We start from the raw sequence: 25967 nt of genomic DNA, 5'->3' as shown, positions 1-25967 counted from the left end.
TTTTTTATCAAATTAAAACTGAAATGGTGAAAATTTTTTTATATTACATTTCTATAAAATGTGCAAATATTTGAAATTTACGTAATAACATTTCATTGTGAAAATTATTTGTATTTTATCCAAAAAAATCACAAGCATAAGCAAAATTAGTAACTGAACAATTTAAAAATGTTTTCATCTTCAGTAATATCAGACCCTTTGGCTCCCTGTTAATGGTCAGTGATCCCACAAGAATATAAATGTGTGCGTGTGAAATTTCCAAGAATGCTTCAAATGAATGTCCTTAATGAGTTGTATTATATGCCACAACAGCAGTTTCTTTGGTGCTACATTATCAATCAAAACAAAAGCTTTAAGAATTAATATTTTTTACTTAATCTGCTAAGTGTATTACGTCTATTATTAATACTCTTAGGTAACATTTGAGGACTGTTATGAGCCCCTAAGGACTCATGTCTTTAATGAGTTGTGTTATATGCCACAACAGCAGTTTCTTTGGTGCTACATTATCAATCAAAGACAAAAGCTTCAAGAATTGATATTTTTTACTTAATCTGCTAAGTGTGTTACGTCTATTATTAATACTCTTAGGTAACATTTGAGGACTTAACTGACACCTAATAAAATTCAATTTAGATGTTAGAAAATTGCTCATACTGACGTCCAAGCCCCTAATGACACAGCGGTATGTCTGCAGACTCACACCACTAAAATCTGGGTTTCGATGCCCATGGTGTACAGAGCACAGATAGCCCATTGTGCAGCTTTGTGCTTAATTCTAAACAAACAAACTGATGTCCAACAAATATTTGAAAAGTTTGTTACTAAACTATGTTATAATCTAAAATTAAAATATACTGCTTTGAGAATGCAAGTCTTTCTATTCGAAATTTTGAGTAACTTACAAGTTATTGTGTCACAAAATATTGTGAACTCAGACAATAAATGAGCCATTTATCCCAATCTCAAACACACCTTGAAGAACTATAATTTGTATTTGCAATAATTAACTTACAACTACCTCTACTACCAGTTTTGAGTTTGATCAGCATCTGACATTGAATTTTAGCTTTAAACATTTCGTGGGTATGAGCGCTAGTTCTAAAACTAATGCAATATCAAAATTACAGATTAAAATCATATTAATTACTTATCTTAGGATCTGGAGACAACTATTATGATATCAATCATAATAATATGATTGCTAATATGAGCGCTAGTTCTAAAACTAATGCAATATCAAAATTACAGATTAAAATCATATTAATTACTTATCTTAGGATCTGGAGACAACTATTATGATATCAATCAAGTCCTCTTTCTCACCTTTTAACCTAATAATACTACTGATATCACAAAATGTTCTGTTCTACTAACAATGATAAGAATATAAACATACGCATGCTTTCTTATTTTCTTAATATGACGAGAACTTTCTTGCAGATTCGGTTGTACTCTTTGTTCGAAACTGTAGAGGTCGCTTGATAACACATACAAATAGCTAACTACTCAGAAAACTGACAATTTTATAGTTTTATTTTAGTGAAGTGATGTCTCCAAAGAAAACCAAACGAACCAGGAAAGAAAGTTGATCAAAAGAATGAAATATATCAATGTAAAACAATTTTAAATTTTATTGTTGTATACATAGGTACTGAAATACTGAATTATGTAAATTGTAACCAGTGCAATATTTGTACGTTGAAGTAATATATTGTACCTTGAATTTACCGTAGCGGCTAAGCCTAATTCCAGTCTGTGAGTGTTAATACAAAAATGAGTTAGTTACATAATTGTTCATGCTAATTATAAGTAGTATCTGCAATATTATTACAAATGTTATGTTCAATGTAAGTAGATTTGACAACATTTTAAAATGAAATTATTAGTATATAACTCATAAGTAGGGACAACATAAATTGTAAATTTACGATTTTTAAACTTTAAAAGCAATGGTGAAATAAGTGCATGTCCTATTACTTTGAATTGTGGCTCTATCGTAATCAGGAAAAAAGGCTTTTCCAGCAGCTGGTAAATCATGAAGAGTACTCAATAGGACAAGTACTTTTCCTTTTAACTTAATTGCTTTAGTGACTCTTTATGTGAAAGTTTTAAACTATGAAAAACTATTTTTATAATACTAAATATTTTTCATTAAAACAAATTCAGATACAAGACCAGAAACAAGGTGGGTAGATAATTGTACTTTGCTGTCAATCTGGAAATTTTGTTTATTGGCTGATGACTTCACCAAAACCTCATTGGCCAAAAAACAGACAACTGTTACACAGTTTGTGAAAACTGGATCTCCAGCTGGCTACAAAACAGATATCAACATGCTACAACATTCAGTGATTAAGTGTACTGATCCTCTATTGATAAAGTAACATTAATACAGGAAAAGAAGAAAGTGGCTTGTAAGTTCAAAGTGACAGTGTAGATGCAATGGTTCAGACTTAGAGGTCAAAATGACACAAAAAGCAGGTGTGAAAGAGCTGCAAGGTAATTTAAAAGTATGAAGAAAGAGAAAATGAAGGACTGATTCATCTATTCCACTGGAGAGTGATGAAGATGAAATGTGTAGCAGTACTTCTGAGGATCCCATGGAGTTTGTGACACTGAATGAATGATGCAGATAATCCAAGAACTGAAGTGTAAACGCAAGACATTGTTGTGGTATTTCAACGTGGCACAGGAGCAATGCCGATTCAATTTGGTATTGAATCCACAACAACATTAAACTTTCCAAATCAAGAAGCTCTATGAAAAGCATCAAGTTTCAGTGCTCTTGAAAAGAGCAGGTGATTGCTTGCATTCTGCATGGCAGGATTAAGGATTCTTTGTACTACGTTACTTCCAAGAGATCCAGATGATCTTATGAACATGACTGGAAATACAATTAAATCTGATGATACAAAACTATTCTCATATGCCAACAATATGAAACAAGTTTTGCCAGAGAAAGTTTGTCTCACTTTGACTATCTGATTTAGATTTATATTGCTCAGCATAAGGCCAGATCAAAAAATAACTTATTGTTGCAAGATTCATGGTTAAATTTCAAAATTTCTTAATCAGAATGAAATACAATTGTATACCTATGAGAATTGATTACATCAGTTTGTTTCATGCAAAGTAATCAATTAATTTTATGAAAATAATCAACTTGTGTGTCCAATTATTACCATCTTCAATATTCAGTAATCAAAATTAATCTTTTAGAGGCAGTTCACGTCTTGCACAGAAAGCTGTCTTTTTATGTCTGCCTTAGAAATTTCCATGCTACTTGTGAAGTTCTGCTGATTGTGTGAGTGACTAATTTCCTCACACAGGTTGTGTAGTAATGATGGATTACAGTCATGTTGACTAATTGTTTTTCAAATTACATTGTGATGCTTCTTGTTTGGTGATATTGTTTTGTCTGGTGCACATGAGATGGTGTGTCAGGTAAAGATGAGACTGTTTCTTGTTTCTGTTTTTTAATAGTGTTCTTTGGCTAGTGTATCAAATCTGATTTTGAAATAACCAAATACTTTGTTGAGGTCAGAAAATGACTAATTTGGGGTATTTTCAGTGGTGATGCACACCAACACACACATCCTAAATAGATCAGATGTATTTAAGTTGGGTCTGGTAAATGCAAATTCTGGGTGTTATTTATCTCATTTTACTACTTTAATATCATGCTGAAAAGGTGTGGTCAGTTCTTATAAACTTCATGAGAAGACAGTGCATTAGCATTCAAAATATTAGTCCAACCAGGTATCCAATGCTACCTTAACTTTTATCAGTGTTTGAAACTGCAAAATTTTGTGATGGCCTTTTAACATGTCTTTAACACTTTGTAATTTCATAATTATCATCAACATTGTCTGTAGGAAAGTAGGAAGAAAAACAGTATGAAAGGCTGTGTAAAATCATACTTCCATATAGTAATCTTATAAGTATTGCATTAAAGTCAATTTCATAAAGTGTAGTTTTCATCTTAACAGCTGTCACATTTTCTTTATTTTTAATGAACGTATATCAGATAATATGTTCTGAATATTTTAAAACTCTAGTTATCTTTGTAATGCATGATTTGTTTACTTAATCAATGAAATAGTATGCAATGTTTGTTAAACTTATTGATACAAAGGTTCAAACAAATTGTTGGTAATATAAGAGTAATCACACTCTACTCACATTACCTTAGGTAGATCAACAAGTAGGAAGAAAAAGAAGGAAATTGAGGACCTGAACTTGACATTAAAATCTGTAACAACACAGAAAGATGAGAAAGGTAAAATACTACTCTTTATATTAAGAAATAGGTTTTTTTCTGTCACCTTTCCTTGCTTGTGGAGAATGAAGTTAATGTTAGATAACACTGCACAACAAAGTTTTTGCATCTTGAACACTGTTGGGTGTTCCTTATAGATTTTTGGCTGCTGATAATGAAAATCACATCCACATTTGCCCATTATGTACAGTTTCATTGAAATCTTCAGTTTTGCTACAATGGGAAAACAATATCAGGGCAACTGGAATTTGTCAATGCTTGCCGACTACTGTTGGACACTGCAACGTGATGCACAGGACATTGAATACAAACAAAATCAGGAGCAAAACACTTTTAATTATGTTGAACTTAATAGTGTATTACAAACATAAATGCAATTAAATAAGTTATTGCCAGTAAACAGTAAACTGTCTATTTCTCAAAGTTTCTATGTTATGAAACAAAACCAAAACTATATTTGTGCATACCCACCAGATACCTGCCACAATCAGCAAAACCTTTTCAGGAAGCAAAAAATTAAAAAAAATTGTTGTGCAGTATAATTTTTTGTATGGAGTGTAAAGGTTTATTATTTTATTTTTACCTAATACAAATGCTAGATTAGACAAGCTTTCCCATAAGTTATTTCTATGTAATTCAATAGAGAGTGTGAGCAGGAAATTCTGAAATTTGTATATTCCTATTGTTGTGTGACTTTCCAGTAACATAACAAGTACGTGATATGTATCTCAGGACAACTGGTTATACCAAAATAAAACTGAAAACAATGTTTTGACCTTCTTAGGTCATCTTCAGATTAACAAAGGAGGAGATTGCAACAGTTGTTCTGAAATACATTTTCACTTCAAGTTGGTTTCTTGTCATCACGAAGTACGTGATATATTGTTAATCACTTACCCTCCTCCTACATGTTGATATGGCATGTTTTTGTAAACATATAAATACAAAGATTTTAATTTTTTTCTTTTTTTCCATTGTTGCTTTTGCTTGTTTTGAAGTGGTGTAAAATGAGCAGGAGAATATGTCAATGTGAGGTTTAATAGTACTAAAAAACATAGGATTTTATAGTTAACTGAAGACTTTTAAGAATTACAACATAGTGTTATCAATACAGATTATCTTTGGGTATGTCAATGATCTGGCTGTCTAAGTAGGTCATAAAGGTTTTTAAGATATTATTTCTTAGAGATAGCAAATAACATAAGTTGAATCTTTCAAACTGAGTTATTCAAGAAAAAGTTAAAATACTTTCCAGAATTATTATGGTTTTTAAACCTTATGTATTATAAAGAAACTGAAATACATCATAATGATATGTAGTCTTAAATGTGTTTAAAGATGGAACCTCTTTGCTTTCTACTTTTAGAGATACATTTCCCTGACATTGAAATCCTACCATAAGTTAGGGAATTTTTTAGCATTAGTCATATATAAAAGAATTTCTAATATTTGGAACATCAGGTTTACAATTTCACCCATTTAAGGTTCTAAATATTTATTTTTCAGCTTTTTTTTTTAAAGTCTGGCACTAAAATTGTGCTAATGTACAACTTGTAATTATAAATATTTATTCTTTATCAGTGAGAGTTAAATATTTTTTTAAGGAGTGGTTGGAAAGAAATACAGTTTTATTCCATATGAGTTCTGCAGTTATAACACTTAGAGAGACATAAATCAGGTAGATAATTGTGACTAACCAACAATAATTGGCTTTATAAGTACAATGAAATTATTTACATAGCTACACCTCATTCAAAACAAAAGCATAAGCTATTATATTACTGTAACTTCATTGAATGTTATTTTTATACATTTTAAAAATGCATGTTGGTACATTTTATCTGTTTTTATAACTTTAAAAATTAAAACAACTTATGTAACAAGTGTGTGGTACAAGTATTGTGAACATATTAACTGAAAGCATGAATTCTTTTACTGTACATAGCTATCTTTAATATTAAATTAGTTTTCATAATTTTTGTGTGTTTTTCAACAGTTAAGTCACTGATATTATTAGGGTGAATCAAAACAAGTGTTCAAAGTCTGCTTTATGTAAATCACACACTACATCATTGAAGTGTTTTATCTTGTTACTCTCAACAAGGCTACAGTTCAGTTACATTCATCTCTTGCAGAAAGGTGATATAACTATTTTAATTTCAGGAACTGATCCTAAATCTGTACTGTATGTTTTTTATAAGTAAGAACAGTGTAAGAAAGGTGACAAATGCAAGTTTTCCCACGATGATGTTGAAAATAAGAGTGAAAAGAAGAGTATTTATGTAGACTTGAGAGATGAAGGTAATGTAGTTTATTTTTTTATCTATGCATCTATTATCTGTTAAAAACGTGAAGTGTAAAGGTCTTTTAAATCAACTGTATGGTTTTATGTGTTTGCATTATTAGTGTTAGACTACTGAAGCATTTTAAGAGTTTAAATGTCCATCTTCAGTTTACCTTTTAGAAAATTAATGTAGATAAATCTAATTCTGTTAAGGGTATCTTTCTTTTCAAATATAAAAAATTTAAATTCTATATTTTTTGGTCAAGATGAATTTTTATCTAATAAAAAATTTGGATTTCAATCAGTTAATTATTCCTTACTGCACTTGATAAACCAGAATAAACATATGATGTCATAGAAGAATATTCCTGCAGCTTTCAAATAGTCAAAAATATTTTCAGAAGTAAAACCACAACAACAAAAGAAACAAAATTCCTGTCTTTGGTATTTTTCCTCTTTTCCCTGAGTCTTACATTGAGATTTGTTCACATTTATGAGAGCTCTGGGTATCTAATATGTTGATAAACCAAATTACTGCTGCAGTAATATGTGATCAGTGTATTGACTATAGAAATTCCCATTACAGCTGAACATGCTACTGGTAAGATTTCCCAGGAATTTAGTTCAAAGTTATCTACGGACTTTAATTCTCAGGAAATTAGATTCATGGGTTTAGCCAGTGATTTCTTCTTCTTTTCAGTAAAACAATGTTTCTAAGTAAGAATGTAATCAATAAGAAGACATTTGGACTCTCTGTTTTTCTTTGTTTTTAACACTTTTTATTTTAGTCTGTCACACTCCACACCATTTCAAGAGTTTTAATTTTCCACTACTTTTCATGCTTCCAAGTTGTTTGCTTTGGGAGAGAATTGCTCTTCTCATACTTTTGTTTCTGTTGATACCAGTACTACCAGGGGACCGGTACATGTTGATAAACTTTACCATACCTCAAATCTGGTTGATATACCTGTGGTAGTTGTGACTCAGATGTCATTTGTGTGGCTTTACTCTTATTTACACATGGGAGAATTGAGTATTTCATGTCATTAATGTATGGATTTTGGTAAGTTAGATATTTATATGTTCTTTACTACCTAAGTTATTTTAAACGAATTATAAATGAGATGTTGATTATTAATTGTGTTATTACTAGATACATTTAATCACTTTGCAAGTACATTAATCTTACATACTTTGTGGTCTCAACAGATTTCATGGCTTTGTTAGTTCATTATTAGTAATTTAACTAGGTATGTTTAGCCTAGATTGTTTATAAGTTGCAATTATTGCTACTAGTAACATATAATTATTTTATTTTTCAAAATTGTTAATCATGTGCTAAACCATTTTCCCTTCATAATCCACAATTTAAAATTCTTCCCCACAGTGTCCACTTCATTGCCCTAAATCATGTTTTCCATTTCAGGACTTTCCTGTTTGTTTGGACAAACCTCAATTCTTTTTTCACTCTATGATAATTTGTGCTCTTCTCTCTATGAATAACTAGATAATGTTTGCTTCTACTCATTCACAGTCCATAGACCACACTCCACTGATTCTACAAGATACAATAGAGGGAGGATTCCTCATGACAGTGGGGGAAATCCATTCTTAACTCCTCTCAATAACCCATTCATTTGGGTAGTTTTCTTCTTTTCAACCTCATTTGGGCCCAGCCTTCTCCTTTTCAGGTTTGGAGCAAGCAGTTCACATGTTCTTCACCTCACATTTCTTGCAGTTAAATGTATTCTATCTTTGTGGGGATGTGAACTATGGATCAAACTTGTATGTATTCACTTTAGTGGGAACTGAGAGATCAGTGAAACTTCTTACCCATACACACTGCCCGCATCCATATACTAGTAACAACATTTACTAGTTCATGCCTTATGTATTGTATGTTATAAAATGTTTTTTCATTTTAAGTTTAATTGTCTTCATTAGTAAAACTTGATTTCTTTGCTTATGTGATGTTAACATGCATCTGCTTGCAGAAGAACTGAGTCAGTTAACCAATCAAAATAAGAGTTTGTGATACTTATTTTAGCAATCAATCAAAATTATGATTAAATCAGTTGTCATGAAAGTAATAAACTAATTGAAATTAATGTTTCTAGTTATTCCAAATATCCAGATGATCAAAATATTTGTTAGGTACAAACTTGCATAAGAGGCAGGTGTGGGGATGCTTTATGACTTCCATTGCCATTAAATTTACTATTCCTGTCATTGTTATTGCAAAGCTACAGAAGCTATCTATCACTGCACCAATTTTGAACCATTGACTGTCAACTCTGGCTATTTAAATAATTAGGTGTAAATTTATTGTATTTTGATTTTTTTCTCACACTGTGTGATGTTTTTGCTTTACAATTGTATCACTATTATTTAAAGTTGTATTAGTGTGAGCACATTTAGAGCAGGAGCCCAAGTGGTCCAGTCATTCATATTTTTAGTATTTAATAACTGTGTTCTTCAGTTATGTATGAGAGAATGCAGGTGAGGTGAAGGGATCCATAGGGGTAAACATTATGCACATTTTTCAGAGATTAATAATAATATTGTTTAATATTATATTTGAATAGGCATTAATTTAAGGTAGAGATCAAGGGAGTTGAAACCCCATCCCTTCTAGCTGTTTTTTTTTTAAAGTAATACCTGTATCATTTAATGTTTTTATCTGTGGGGTCTTAACTCCTCCCTCCATTTTCCCCCTTCATTTAATTAGGAAAACAGTCAATAGTATTGAAAATAAATATGAGGTTTCAGTATCTGTTTGATTGGTCTATTAATTACCTTTATTATTATTTATTTGAATTTAGTTTATTTTGAATCTATAACAGTCAGGTGTAGCTTCAGCCATTGACTTATGAATACAATAATATGAACATCAACTTAATGTTTCCCTGGTAAATTATCAGGCCTTGGTTTTTATCCAGAAATTAACAGTGTGCATGCATTCTAGACTTTATGGAGATTTGTTTTCCTTAAAGAAAGTGCTATTTTTCGGAATTTATAATGCATAATGGAGGGTTTAGACATTTTCATTGTTGGTTGGTTAGCTTGGCAATTTACGGTGCAAAGCAACTAAGCTATATGCACCAGACATTTTGGTAATGAAGTTAGAAAAAAATTACCTTTTTTCTCTAAATGATAATAAAAAACTTTATTTCAACCCAAATTTTGAAATAACTATTTGTAGTTATTATTTCTTACATCATTTGTAGCCCTTATATTTATGACACTTGTAGCTCTTGTAACATATGCCTACTTTAAAATCTGTTTTTCATTGTTTGAAAGTTATAATGTTCCTGACAAATGTTTTAGTACTGTTGGTATCCAAAATAAGTAAAAATGCAAGTGACAAAAAAGAATTGAAAACAGATGTGATGCTTGCAAACATTAAAATGTGAATATAGTTGTAGACGTGGTTTTCCTTTCAAAATATAATAATTTATTTCAATTAAAGTTTTTAAATGTTTGTTTTTATTTTCTAATTGATCACATTGGTAGAAATAAAGATATAGATTTTAAATTGTTCATTACAACCTATATGAACTAATAATAATAGACTTTCTAATTAATTTTATCACTAATTACTTGTAACACATAGGTATAAATAATAAAAACAATGAATGTGATGTACACTTATTAATTAAACCACTAGAAGTCTAATTGGACCCCTCTTCATAAAAGAAATAGAGAAACTATTCTTGCTATGATAACAGTTGTTGAGAAAGTTTAAATATGCTTGGATATAGCACATAGACTATCATGTGTTGATAAAGTTAAAATATAGGTTGTTTTTTATAGCTTTGTAAAGTTTCTTTTCTGTTCCCTTTGTTGTGAATTCTGAATGTATTTGTGTATAAAATTATATATATTTTAAAGCTATAGTTTTAGTTTTATTCAAAGAGAAAATATATGATAACTTTGCATAAGGTAAGCTTATACAGTTTAAAGATGGGTTGAACTGATAACAAATCTTATTAAAAGTTTAACATGATAATGAATGTATAGTGTTTGGAAAAGGTTTTGTCATCTTCAAGTTTAATAATATACCTACACACTGAAATGTATATTGTATGAAGCAAAGAGGTTGCATAACTTGAGATTGCTTAAAGCATAATAAAGTTATTTTGTTGATGCTCTGTTTCTAATTACTGTTTTTACTTTTTAATAAACACATTATGATTTTATTAAGTTGCAGTGTTTGTAAACATATTTTTAATATGTTCACCAAATAAAATACTGTCATCAAATTGTACAATTTTACTATTTGGTGAATATGGTAGGAAATTGCAAAATATTGTGATGTTGTAAATATTTATTAAGTAATGTTCTAGTATGTTTATTTTGTTCAAATAATGAAGATAAATAAATTGTTTAACTAAAAATGGCAACTGTTAAAAAGATGAAGGCTGTTATGTGAAATTAAGGGTAATTTAAAAATTAGTGAAAAAAAAAAGTGAAAGAAAAAATTAAAAATGATACCACGTTAGAATAATGTTGTGGTTGAAAAATGTTAAGAAGTAAGCATGTGCTTTTCTTGTATGGGTTATAAAAGGTGTGGTACTAATGGGTTGAGTGTAATTGATCAGTTCAAGGAATTCAAGGAATTATTTTCCACAAAGTAGGGCACACAATTCTTATCTAATGAGATTATTAGGGATTTAGTAACAAAAAAAGAAGAGGAACATTATTTAATGTTGTCCTTTGCATAATTTTGCTTCTTTCATAAGTACTCTTAACTGGTGGTAATAAATACAAACTGTAGATGTTTAAATCCTTAAACAGAACTAATTTACAAAAAATTGTAAACTTGTTAAGCATTTTAAGAAGAAACCCCCACTAATATAGTAAGTTCTAATACAGAAAATCAAGATTTTCTAACTTGTTTACTATACCACTTGGATGGAAAGTACATAAGTTATAAAATATTTCTATTTAATGTTGTTTTAAGCATTAAACACACAGAAAATACATTTTTGTCATTTAAAAACTTGACAGTCAGACATGTATAGATCATATACAAATTTGTAACTGTAAAAGGTGATGCATTTGGTTTGTTCTCTCAAAACATCTCAGTGATGGTATACTTAACATGTGATGAAACTTGTGGTTACCATGAAACACATTCATCTATTTAAAAAAACTGATACTGACACTCATAATGTATAAATATTAAAAACAGACTTATTTGTGAGCTTTCTGATATTTTAGTTATTAAACTTTCTATATTCCAGTTGGTAACAAAACATTTTGTTGTTATCCCATTTCACAGTGTCAGGATGGCATCTGCATAGTGCTTGATATTGGTGGTGTTGCACAGCATCATCCTTATCATACAGTTGAATGTTTCTGCAGAGTTGACTTGGCACCTGCTGAAATTGGTAAATCCATCTAGTATTAAAAATGCTGTCTTCTCTGTAAATCCTGTCTTCATTAGGATTTGGCAATAACCTTTACTGAGGTTGATCTTTGAAGAGAACCTGACCTTATAATTTCTAGGTTGTTCATAGTTTCAGAGTTGAACTTCATCACAAGATTCAGCTTTTGGAAATTTATTTAGAAACAGTTAACCTATCTCTAATTTTTGTGATTAAAACTGGTAAATGGTAGGCTAAATTTGAAGGCTTAACAATTCCAGCTTCCAACATTGCCTCAGCTTCCTGCTTTGTAAGGTACAGTGGAGCCATTAAACCTGAAATTGCTTAAGCCGCTGTAGCAAGTCTTGTCCCAGAATTTTTGATGTATTAAATCTACTACCTGGCTTTTTAAAGTTTCTCACACTCTCCTTGTCGTTGACACTGACATGACAAATATGAGCGAGGATTATCGCGGCTCACCGCTAATTTAAGAAAGTGCAAAAACGTGGCTTACGAATTTAATCCTGGCTTTATAACTTCAAAGAGATATTTAAAAAGGATTTGCTTTCATTTGGGAAATAAATAGAATATATTACAGTAGAAATTGACCGTTAATCTACCTTATCCGCCCTGTATGCCAGCTTTATGGAGGCCGCCATTGTTACCGAATCACACCTCTCCATACATTAAACTTAATCCGCGGTAAATCCGTGAAAAAGTGATCAATAATTAAAGTATTATTTTTAATTCGATAATCCAATATTTTTATGGAATTGTATAAATATTACCCACAAACCCAATAGACATCACTTCAGTTTCTGAGCTGTTAGCGACTTCGGCTTTTCAGTCACAAAGGTTTTAGCCGCAGACCACTTAAGCCGTGGTTAAGCAGGTTGACCCTCCAAATACTGCATCTTAACGGCGCTCCACTGTATTTCATTGCATAAGGTATCTGAAAGGGCTTCACTTTAGCTGGATACCATGTTGTTGTGTTGCACAAGGCCTATCTTTCCTGGTCTATCCATGAAGATATCTCTCCTCTTTCCATTCTTTTATCAAAATTTGACATGGTTATATATCATGTAATCTCCATGCTATTTGCACTTTTACTATAGTTGTGCACATATTGGTATTTATTTCCACTGTCCTTCTCATTTTCTTCTAACACAACTTACCACTGTGTAATCATGGCTGTGGCTTACCAAATGTTGTAAACGTACTTAATAGTAATGTAAATTTATAAGTGTGTTGGACCACAAAATTTTCTACAGTAGGTATCTCTGACTTGCTGGCAGTGAAATTGACAAAAAATTAACAACATGCACTCCACTTGTTTTTTTAAAATAATATATGTTTGAAACAAGTTAAATGTATGTACAAAATTATTTACACTATGGAGATAATATTTGTATCTAAGACACTATACAGTTTTCTTTTTATTGTCCAAAGTCCACTTAAGCCAATTCAACAGTTTTAGAATTCAGTTGACAAGCTAAACTTTTATGTCTTTTAATCACAGTGGTATCATGATATCACATGAGCTACTACGGTTGTATCCTTAACTTTCAGTATTATTCTGTTTTTTGTACTTCCAATTATCATCTTTCTTTTGTTGAAGTCCACATATGTGGGTTCAATTGGTTTAGAACACCCTTTTATGAGACATAATATTCTCCTTATCTCTTTTAAACTTTAAATGTCACCCTAACCTACCAACCATTCACTTCCACAACAGTTAACTTTACAAAGTCTAACTTTTCTGTGACAGAAGTTCTCTCTCATGTGACTTTTACTCTCTTTTCATTCATCTAGTTATAGTTATTTATACATGTATCACAGTCTTGACATCACTGGATTGTAAACACAGTGTTCAATAGCCTCAACATCAGTGAGTTACAAAGTAAATTAATTAGTAACACTACCTCCACTAAACAGTCTTATATTCAAGTTGGTGTAAAGTTTAGACATAAGTTTTCTCTGAATACTTTGTTATTACATTATTATTGAATAATATCATAATTTTATACAGTTATATTTCCTGTACATAAATTGTTATCTGTATGCATTCATAAAATTACATCTTGCTCTATGTAATTTATAAAATTGTGTTCTGTGTGTGTTTTATAATATATTGTTGTATTATATCTAATTTTTACAATTGTGTCATTACATTGTGTACTTCAAGAGAGCAGCTCTTAGGTCTAACTTGACAAGAATTTCATTTTAAACATTTTTGGCATGGAAAAAGTATTTTATTCTCTGTCTATCCACACTTCAATCCAAGTTTACTTATTGAATTTCATATTTTGTACTTTTGTCTTCCTCTCTTTATGTTTATGAAGGATAGTATACTTTTAATATATTTTCATAAAAATGTACATAAGTTGTTGTCATTGTTTTAAGTTGTTTAGATTTTTATACACAAGACTTTATTGACTTATAACAATTTAGATCTTTATTACATTCTTTTAATGAAAACGTGTGTAAAGTGTAACAGTTAATATATAAATTTGGGAAATAAGTACATACACATATATGTAAGTATAAAAGACATTGTGTACAAAAATTTTTATATTTGTCTGATTGCATGTTTGTTCAATATTTAATTGAAATATATTTTGTAAGCATAGTATCAACAACAACATTATTTTGATTTGTAGATATCAAAATGAGAAGAAGGAAAAAGTTCAAGTGGAACAGGACAGAAAAAGAAGAGTTTAAAGCTGGTCATCACATTGGTGTAAGTGATATTGTAAAACTGTATGACTGTCATCATATGATGAGTATTATTAGTAAGTTAAAGTTTGTTGACCATCATCATGGTGTAATTATAATAGATGAACTCCACTGGTCACCCTTTAATTTAATGAAATATAACTACTTGTTATCATCTATTGTAAATATTGATATTGTTTGATTGACGTAAGAAGTGATCAACAGTTTGTAAAATCATTCTTGAAATTACTGATCATCACTGTGGTATAAATAATTATATATTTATTTTAAACATAGCTTGTACTTTGCTTAAGAAGAGGTAAGCTAACTTTAAAAATAGCAAGACAAGTTGATGTAGAATTTTAACATTATATAGTACAAAATGCATTATTAATGAGTGTGGTCATAGAGCATATTTAAACTTGTCAAGTTTATTCTTTTCATTGTTAAGTATGTTTATCTGAAGAGTAAACTAGAATCTTCATAGTTATGAGTCTTCAAACAGCTCAGTGGACCAGAGATTCAACCCAGACTTGGCTGTAGAAGGCTAGATGGGTGAAGACCTCAAAGCATGAGGTCTTGTTTGCATGCTATTTTATCTCTTAAGGATTTTCATGGAAATGTTATTAAGGAATGTTGCTTAATTAAGTGCCCTCCGCTAGTACAGTGGAATGTCTCCGGATTTACAACACAAAAATCAGGGGTTCGACTCCCCTCGGTGGGCTGGGCAGCTAGCCCTTTGTGGTTTTGCTATAAGAAAACACACAGCTTAATTAAACAGTATGTGTTTTATCCAGTTCATCAATATCATTTGATATCATAGTTTGTTTCTTCAAAGAGAAAAAAAAAGTTGTACAGTGAAACATTTATATATTTTTATTTCTGTCTCCACATTACAGGCTGTGGTATCACAAGGATATTGGAAGAATTCTCTTTATACAAAAAAAGACTTAATTATAATCTCTCTTTTTTTTATTAATACCAGCAAACTTGGTTGTCAGTGTTGACACATCAGTGAACAGTTTTGTGTCTTTTGTAGCTGGGAAATTGAAAATTGATTTCAAAAGGATTTTATAGTTTTGGAGGAAATAAAAATAAACATTTAAACTCAAGCCAAAAGTTTAAAAAATACATATATTAATTTATTTCATGTTTTTAACCATCATTTAAGAATCAGTCCCAGTTCAAGATTTTTCTTAACTGAAAAGGGGGGCAGTGAGACATATGCTGGGATTAAATCTGAAATTATGGTAAAACTAAATTTATGGATAATAGTAGCTTTGGGGTTGGAGAACTATTTTAGCTCCCTCCCACTAGTGCTAGCTCTGTTAAGAAATATAATTGCAGAATTAATATATATAAATATTACTTTTAAATTTTGTCCATGTCAATGCTAACGTGTATGAGATATATTTATCATAAAATTTGAGGGCATTGGAACATATAAAAATTTAATCTTTGTAAACTTTCTTTGCAGTTGCAGAACTGTGATTCATATCTGGAACTAACAACTGAGACCTTTATCCTGCAAGCAAATGTAGGATTAACATTGTTACCTAATCTTCATGAAGTGAACAGAAGAAAAGCAAACCTATATGGTAAGAAGATGTACTGAGTGTGTATTACATTAAGAAAGTAACTGTTATAGTTGTGCCTTAAATTTAATTCAAGTGTCTGTTGAAGTAGGAAAGTTATAGTTAAGGTTTAATATGAAGTATCTATTTTAATAAGAGAATTGTTGACAAAATTTTAAAATGTATGTTATAATAATACGAAGTTAGAACATAATATAAATTAGCTGTTAAAGTAAGATATTGTTAAAAAACCCTTATTATCAACTGTAATAATAATTTGTATTTAATGCTTATTAATTTAAAAAAAGACGTTCAGACTTATTTAACGAAACCACAACTATTTGATTTTTAGAAAAAATCATGACATTGAAAATGTTAAAAGAAAGGTCTGTCTGTAAAAGGTAGTTTGCAAATTTTTTTACAGACACTAAAAAGCCAGAATGATGAATGTATTGATATATGTAAAAATTATATATTTGCTTTGTTAGTTATTGTTAATATTTCAAAATGTATTGAGAAAAATCAGGACAGATTATGTTGATTAAATATCATATAGATAATTATATCAGTAATTGTTGGTATCATTGTTAGTGGTATTTTGCACTAACATGGTGTTCATTATGATTGTTTTATACAATAAATTTGTAGGAGAGGAGGGGAAGCTTCCTGAAGCAGCTGATTGAGAAGATCATCTTACTGCTACAGTAGATGGAGAAGCTGTTCCAATCAATGAAAACCTATCTGATGAAGAATTGGATGTGGAATAAGTAGAAATCCTATAAAGTTACAATGTATGAAACTTAACTGTAGTGTGTGTAACTGAACATTGGCAGTGACTTGTATCTCCCAGATTCTTCTTAAAGATAATTTCAAGATTGTTTTACAAAGTGCCCTACCACAGACATGATCTGTACCACTAGTAGATGTCTGCTCTACATTTATTTATTACTTACTTACCTATAGCTGAACATTTTTGTTAAAGTTAAAAAAAAACACATTCTATTGAACCTGATGTTTTGTTCAAAGTTACCAAGTTTGGTTTTAGCAATTTATTGCTCAATGCAGTGATTAATATAGTGTTTCTAGAATTGAAATGCTAAAGTTACCTTAAAAACAAAAATTGTGTAAGATTGATAAAATGTTTTAAGTAAAACAAGATATAACAGAAGTAAATGTGATTTTTAGAAAGCAATAATTTTTCTATCTTTATGAATTTCATTGTGAAATGTATATTTTTCATTGAATATCTTGTTATAAATATTCATTATTGTAAAATAAATGGCGAGAAAAATTAAGCAGTGTGAGTTTAATTCATTGATTGGCACATATCAAATAGTGTTTTTAATTTTGTAAATGTATAGTTGTATTTATTAAATACAAAAAGATATTTAATAACTTTCTACAAATTCACAGAAGGATATAAACAAAAGCAAACATAATGCATTTCTGACAGTTAAACAGAAATAACAAAAAGTGAAAACAGATGTATTGATATTTAACCCACACAAACTTATAAAAAGGGTACATGAACAGACCAAGTACAGTCTGCCTAGGCAGAAAACATCCAGGGGAAGTGTCTTGGAATGCAACAAATAATGCCAAATGAAGTACATCTGGGTAAAAACATCCAGTGGAAACACCATGCATGAGAACTATTTGATCAACAAGTGTAGTGTGCCCAGAGAATCACCTCAGATATACAATACTGTGGCCAAGTGAGGTCTACAGGGAAAGACATCCATGGAAAGCACCATAAGATATGTTGAATTATGCCAAGTGAAGTCCATCCAGGCAAACATCTTTAAGTAGAAGTGCTTTGCATGAGAACTATTTGATGAACAAGAGTGGTCTCTCCTGGTAAAACCCAGGAGGTAGCACCTTTGGTATAAATATGATCTGGTCAAGTACTGGTATAAAAACATGCAGAGAAAGTGTCTTGGATTAAGACAGATTATGTCAAGTGCAGTCCATCTGGGCAGAAAATATCCTGTGGAAACACCTTTCATAAGAATTTTGTGAGCAACAAGTGCAGTTAACCTGAGCAAAAATGTTCAGGGAAAGTGCCTTGGATCCTGATTGTTATATTACAGTGTAATCATTGTTCAGTATCACAGTAAGAATAACAATGCTAGCCCTCTTGTTGTTGAGTGGGTACACATAATCTACAAATTCAATTTTAGTTTATTGTACAAAACTACTCAGGAGGAATCTTCCTTGGTCTACAACCAAATGAGGTTGAAAAGAAGAAAACTACCCAAATGAATGGGTTATTGAGAGGAGATAAGAATGTATTTCCCCCCACTATCATGAGGAATCCTCCCTCTATTGTATCTTGTAGAATCAGTGGAGTGTGGTCTATGGACTGTGAATGAGTAGAAGCAAACATTATCTAGTTATTCATAGAGAGAAGAGCACAAATTATCATAGAGTGAAAAAAAAGAATTGAGGTTTGTCCAAACAAACAGGAAAGTCCTGAAATGGAAAACATGATTTAGGGCAATGAAGTGGACACTGTGGGGAAGAATTTTAAATTGTGGATTATGAAGGGAAAATGGTTTAGCACATGATTAACAATTTTGAAAAATAAAATAATTATATGTTACTAGTAGTAATAATTGCAACTTACAAACAATCTAGGCTAAACATACCTAGTTAAATTACTAATAATGAACTAACAAAGCCATGAAATCTGTTGAGACCACAAAGTATGTAAGATTAATGTACTTGCAAAGTGATTAAATGTATCTAGTAATAACACAATTAATAATCAACATCTCATTTACAATTCATTTAAAATAACTTAGGTGATAAAGGACATATAAATATCTAACTTACCAAAATCCATACATTAATGACATGAAATACTCAATTCTCCCATGTGTAAATAAGAGTAAAGCCACACAAATGATATCTGAGTCACAACTACCATAGGTATATCAACCAGATTTGAAGTGTAGTAAAGTTTATCAACATGTACCGGTCCCCTGGTAGAACTGGTATCAACAGAAACAAAAGTATGAGAAGAGCAATTCTCTCCAAAAGCAAACAACTTGGAAGCATGAAAAGTAGTGGAAAACTAAAACTCTTGAAATGGTGTGGAATATGACAGGCTAAAATAAAAAGTGTTAAAAACAAAGAAAAACAGAGTCCAAATGTCTTCTTATTGATTACATTCTTACTTAGAAACATTGTTTTACTGAAAAGAAGAAGAAATCAGTGGCTAAACCCATGAATCTAATTTCCTTAGAATTAGTCTGTATATAACGTTGAACTAAATTCCTGGAAAATCTTACCAGTAGCATGTTCAGCTATAATGGGAATTTCTATAGTCAATACACTGATCATATATTACTGCAGCAGTAATTTGGTTTGTCAACATACTAGATACCCAGAGCTCTCATAAAAGTGAACAAGTGATCTTAATGTAAGGCTCAGGGAAAAAGAGGAAAAATACCAAAGACAGGAATTTTGTTTCTTTTGTTGTTGTGGTTTTACTTCTGAAAATATTTTTGACTATTTGAAAGCTGCAGGAATATTCTTCTATGATATTATATGTTTATTCTGGTTTATCAAGTGCAGTATGCAATAATTGATTGAAATCCAAATTATTTATTAGATAAAAATTCATCTTGACCAAAAAATATATAATTTAAACTTTTTATATTTGAAATGAAAGATATAAACCCTTAACAGAATTAGATTTATCTACATTAATTTTATAAAAGGTACAACTGAAGATTGTCATTTAAACTCTTAAAATGCTTCAGTAGTCTAACACTAATAATGCAAACACAGAAAACCATACAGTTGATTTAAAAGACCTTTACACTTCACATTTTTAACAGATAATAGATGCATAGATAAAAAATAAACTACATTACCTTCATCTCTCAAGTCTACATAAATACTCTTCTTTTCACTCTTATTTTCAACATCATCGTGGGAAAACTTGCATTTGTCACCTTTCTTACACTGTTCTTACTTATAAAAAACATACAGTGCAGATTTAGGATCAGTTCCTGAAATTAAAATAGTTATATCACCTTTCTGCAAGAGATGAATGTAACTGAACTGTAGCCGTGTTGAGAGTAACAAGATAAAACACTTCAATGCTGTGGTGTGTGATTTACATAAAGCAGACTTTGAACACTTGTTTTGATTCACCCTAAGAGTATCAGTGACCTAACTATTGAAAAACACACACAAAAATTATGAAAACTAATTTAATATTAAAGATAGCTATGTACAGTATAAGAATTCATGCTTTCAGTTAATATGTTCACAATACTTGCACCACACACTTTTTTTTGTTTTAATTTTTAAAGTTATAAAAACAGATAAAATGTACCAACATGCATTTTTAAAATGTATAAAAATAACATTCAATGAAGTTACAGTAATATAATAGCTTATGCTTTTTGTTTTGAATGAGGTGTAGCTATGTAAATAATTTCATTGTACTTATAAAGCCAATTATTGTTGGTTAGTCACAATTATCTACCTGATTTATGTCTCTCTAAGTGTTATAACTGCAGAACTCATATGGAATAAAACTGTATTTCTTTCCAACCACTCCTTAAGAAAATATTTAACTCTCACTGATAAAGAATAAATATTTATAATTACAAGTTATACATTAGTACAATTTTAGTGCCAGACCTTAAACAAATAATGAAAAATAAATATTTAGAACTTTAAATGGGTGAAATTGTAAACCTGATGTTCCAAACTTTAGAAATTCTTTTATATATGACTAATGCTGAAAAAATCGTCACTTATGTCAGGGAAATGTATCTCTAAAAGTAGAAAGCAAAGAGGTTCCATCTTTAAACACATTTAAGACTACATATCAAGAGCAATAGTAATATGGTAGAATACATCATGATGTATTTCAGTTTCTATATAATACATAAGGTATAAAAACCACAGTAATTCTGGAAAGTATTTTAACTTTTTCTTGAATAACTCAGTTTGAAAGATTCAACTTATGTTATTTGCTATTTCTAAGAAATAATATCTTAAAAACCTTTATGACCTACTTAGACAGCCAGATCATTGATGTATCCAAAGATAATCTGTATTAATAACATTTTATGTAGTAATTCTTAAAAGTCTTCAGTTAACTATAAAATCCTATGTTTTTTAGTACTATTAAACCTCACATTGACATATTCTCCTGCTCATTTTACACCACTTCAAAACAAGCAAAAGCAACACTGGAAAAAAAGAAAAAAAATCAAAATCTTTGTATTTATATGTTTACAAAAACATGCCATATCAACATGTAGGGAGAGGTTAAGTGATTAACAATATATCATGTATTTCGTGATGACAAGAAACCAACTTGAAGTAAAAATGTATTTCAGAACAACTGTTGCAATCCCCTTCTTTGTTAATCTGAAGATGACCTAAGAAGGTCAAAACATTGTTTTCAGTTTTATTTTGGTATAACCATTTGTCCTGAGATACATATCACGTACTTGTTATGTTGAAAGTCATACAACAATAGGAATATACAAATTTCAGAATTTCTTGCTCACACTCTCTATCAAATTACATAGAAATAACTTATGGGAAAGCTTGTCTAATCTAGCATTTGTATTAGGTAAAATAAAATAAACCTTTATACTCCATACACAAATTATACTGCACAACAATTTTTTTAAAATGTTTTGCTTCCTGAAAAGGTTTTGCTGATTGTGACAGGTATCTGGTGGGTATGCACAAATATAGTTTTGGTTTTGCTTCATCAGTAGAAACTTTGAGAAATAGACAGCTAACTGTTTACTGGCAATAACTTATTTAATTGCGTTTATGTTTCTAATATGCTATTAAGTTCAACATAATTAAAAGTGTTTTGCTCCTGATTTTTGTTTGTATTCAATGTCCGGTGCATCACGTTGCAGTGTCCAACAGTAGTCAGCAAGCATTGACAAATTCCAGTTGCCCTGATATTGTTTTCCCATTGTAGCAAAACTGAAGATTTCAATGAAACTGTACGTAATGGGCAAATGTGGATGTGATTTTCATTATCAGCAGCCAAAAATCTATAAGGAACACCCAACAGTGTTCAAGATGCAAAACTTTGTTGTGCAGTGTTATCTAACATTAACTTCATTCTCCACAAGCAAGGAAAGGTGACAGAAAAAACCTATTTCTTAATATAAAGAGTAGTATTTTACCTTTCTCATCTTTCTGTGTTGTTACAGATTTTAATGTCAAGTTCAGGTCCTCAATTTCCTTCTTTTCTTCCTACTTGTTGATCTACCTAAGGTAATGTGAGTAGAGTGTGATTACTCTTATATTACCAACAATTTGTTTGAACCTTTGTATCAATAACTTTAATAAACATGGCATACTATTTCATTGATTAAGTAAACAAATCATGCATTACAAAGATAATTAGAGTTTTAAAATATTCAAAACATATTATGTAATAAATGTTCATTAAAAATAAAGAAAATGTGACAGCTGTTAAGATGAAAATTACACTTTATGAATTTGACATTAATGTGGTACTTATAAGATAACTATATGGAAGTATGATTTTACACAGCCTTTCATACTGTTTTTCTTCATACTTTTCTACAGACAATGTTGATGATAATTATGAAATTACAAAGTGTTAAAGACATGTTAAAAGGTCAACAGAAAATTCTGCAGTTTCAAACACTGGTAAAAGTTAAGGTAGCCTTGGATACCTTGTTTGACTAATATTTTGAATGCTAATGCACTGTCTTCTCATAAGTTTATAAGAACTGACCACACCTTTTCAGCATGATATTAAAGCAGTAAAATGAGGTAAATAACACCCAGAATTTGCCTTTACCAGACCCAACTTAAATTCATCTGATCTATTTAGGATGTGTGTGTGTTGGTGTGCATCACCACTGAATATACCCCAAATCAGTCATTTTCTGACCTCAACAAAGTATTTGGTTATTTCAAAATCAGATTTGATACACTAGCCAAAGAATACTATAAAAAAACAGAAACAAGAAACAGTCTCATCTTTGCCTTACACACCATCTCATGTGCACCAGACAAAACAATATCACCAAACAAGAAGTATCACAATGTAATTGAAAAAACAATTAGTCAACATGACTGTAATCCATCATTACTACACCTGTGTGAGAAAATTAGTCACTCACACAATCAGCAGAAATTCACAAGTAGCATGGAAATTTCTAAGGCAGACATAAAAAGACAGCTTTCTGTGCAAGATGTGAACTGCCTCTAAAAAGATTAATTTTTGATTACTGAATATTGAAGATGGTAATAATTGGACACACAAGTTGATTATTTTCATAAAATTAATTGATTACTTTGCATGAAACTAACTCATGTATCAATTCTCATTCTGATTACGAAATTTTGAAATTTAACCATGAATTTTGCAACAACAAGTTATTTTATGGTCTGGCCTAAAGCTAAGCAATGCAAATCTAATTCAGATAGTCAAAGTGAGAGAAAAAATAGTGCCACCATCAACAAAGATAACCATTTATTTTAGTTTCTGTTCAAATACATTAAAATTACAAATGGTTGATATAAATAAATCAACTTTTTTAGACTGTTTGCAAATTTTAACACTGCTTCCACAGGCCAGACACCCAGGATTTGTGCTGAATGGCTATCCTTAATAAATAACATCATTCTAGAATGAGCTAAAACTCACTTTTAGAGTTTTCTGGTTGAACAAAAATCTCCTACAAAGTTTTATGAAAAAAATATGCAGATTTAGTAATGCTATTGAAAGTTTTTGACTCCCATAGTACACAGTAGTAAACTTGGAAGATGTGTATGTTATGTTATTAACTATTTGTTCTCATTCTTGCTTTTTGTTTTCAGAGTAGGTACAAAGGCCATGACCTTCACATCAGTGGGATAATTCTCATCTAGCTATTTCAAAAGTTTGTTCTTCAATCTATCTTTCATTTCTTTAAACATCACTGACTAACATATCAGTGCAAGTGTAACTTTCTCTGGCAAAACTTGTTGCATATTGTTGGCATATGAGAATAGTTTTGTATCATCAGATTTAATTGTATTTCCAGTCATGTTCATAAGATCATCTGGATCTCTTGGAAGTAACGTAGTACAAAGAATCCTTAATCCTGCCATGCAGAATGCAAGCAATCACCTGCTCTTTTCAAGAGCACTGAAACTTGATGCTTTTCATCAAGCTTCTTGATTTGGAAAGTTTAATGTTGTTGTGGATTCAATACCAAATTGAATCGGCATTGCTCCTGTGCCACGTTGAAATACCACAACAATGTCTTGCGTTTACACTTCAGTTCTTGAATTATCTGCATCATTCATTCAGTGTCACAAACTCTATGGGATCCTCAGAAGTACTGCTACACATTTCATCTTCATCACTCTCCAGTGGAATAGATGAATCAGTCCTTCATTTTCTCTTTCTTCATACTTTTAATTTACCTTGCAGTTCTTTCACACCTGTTTTTTATGCAATTTTGACCTCTAAGTCTGAACCATTACATCTACACTGTCACTTTCTTCTTTTCCTGTATCAATGTTACTTTATCAATACAGGATCAGCACATTAATCACTGAATGTTGTAGCATGTTGACATCTGTTTTGTGGCCAGCTGTAGATCAAATTTTCACAAAGTGTGCAACAGTTATCTGTATTTTGGCCAATCAGGTTTTGGTAAAGGTATCAACCAATTAACTAAAGATCCAAAGTGACTGCAAAGTGCAATTATCTACCCATGCTGTTTTGGTCTTGTATCTGAATTTGTTTTAATGAAAACTATTTAATATTATAAAACTAGTTTTTCATAGTTTACAACTTGCACATAAAGAGTCATTAATACAATTAAGTTATAAAGAGAAGTACTTGCCCTGTTAAGTGCTCTTGAAGCTTTACTAGTTGCTTCACGTGTACAAGTGACAGTAAGAATAAAACCATAATAACCTGTAGGACTCACTCAACCACTAGAAATACCTTTTTTTTATTACAATACAGCCACAATTCAAAGCACGTTTTTCACCATTGCCTTTAAAGTCTAAAAATTGTAAATTTACAATTTATGTAGTCCCTACTTATAAGTTATATACTAATAATTTCATTTTAAAATGTTGTCCAAATCTACTTACATAATTCGGCAGACACTACTTGTAATGAGAATGAACAATTATTAATTATGTGGTTAACTAACTCGTTTTCGTATTAACCCTCACAGACTAGCATTAGGCTTAGCAGCTACGGTAAATTCAAGTTACAGTACATTTTTACAAGTACAAATATTGCACTGGTTAATATTTACAATGTCCTTGTACACGACAATAAAATTTAAATATGTTTCACTTTGATAATTTTTTCTTCTTGTAAATTTTCTTTCCTGATTCGTTTGGTTTTCCTTGGGGGCATCACTTCACATAAATAAATCTATAAACATTTTACTGCATCATATCTTTTAACCCCAACGTATTGAATGCAATATTTTGCTTGCAAATTGTCAGTGACCTGCGTAGTAAGCTACATGTGTTATCGAACGACTTCAACAATTCCAAAAAAAATGCCAAAGCGAATCTGCAAAAAATTCTCGTCATATTAAGAATATTAAAAGCGCACATTATGCTTATATTCTTGTCATTGTTAGCAGAATGGAATATTTTGTAATTCTAACAGTATTATGAGGTTAAAAGGTGACAAATAGGACTTGGATGATATCACAATAGTTGTCTCCAGATCCTAAGGTAAGTAATTAATG

The 25967-nt window shown here is 30.6% G+C and overlaps 2 long non-coding RNA genes across 8 annotated transcripts in view; one reads left to right on the top strand and one right to left on the bottom strand.

The window, feature by feature from the left end:
• The window catches only part of LOC143242965 (uncharacterized), a 785169-nt gene extending 759408 nt beyond the window's left edge, over positions 1 to 25761 (bottom strand). The window contains exons 1-5 of one of the 5 annotated variants that reach the window (XR_013023518.1): positions 25351 to 25555; positions 22407 to 22492; positions 20106 to 20243; positions 19060 to 19217; positions 11543 to 11950 (exon numbers count right to left, since the gene is read on the bottom strand). This is a non-coding gene — a long non-coding RNA (uncharacterized LOC143242965). The other 4 variants (XR_013023520.1, XR_013023519.1, XR_013023506.1 and 1 more) reach the window with 4 other exon arrangements.
• LOC143242966 (uncharacterized) lies at positions 1487 to 17507 on the top strand. Of its 3 annotated transcripts, XR_013023524.1 has the most exons (7): positions 1487 to 1615; positions 4200 to 4282; positions 6446 to 6583; positions 7472 to 7629; positions 14596 to 14675; positions 16128 to 16248; positions 16873 to 17507. It is a non-coding gene; the product is annotated as an uncharacterized LOC143242966 (long non-coding RNA). The 3 variants fall into 3 exon arrangements; XR_013023523.1 differs by having other exon boundaries at positions 1524 to 1615; positions 4196 to 7629; positions 16873 to 17187; XR_013023525.1 differs by lacking the exons at positions 14596 to 14675; positions 16873 to 17507 and having other exon boundaries at positions 1524 to 1615; positions 4196 to 7629; positions 16128 to 16168.
• Positions 25762 to 25967: the final 206 nt, after the last annotated feature.

The sequence above is a fragment of the Tachypleus tridentatus genome, unplaced genomic scaffold, assembly GCF_004210375.1.
Source record: "Tachypleus tridentatus isolate NWPU-2018 unplaced genomic scaffold, ASM421037v1 Hic_cluster_2, whole genome shotgun sequence".
Classification (NCBI taxonomy): domain Eukaryota; kingdom Metazoa; phylum Arthropoda; class Merostomata; order Xiphosura; family Limulidae; genus Tachypleus; species Tachypleus tridentatus.
Note: the sequence above shows the minus strand (reverse complement) of the source record. Positions and strands in the feature narration are given on the sequence as shown.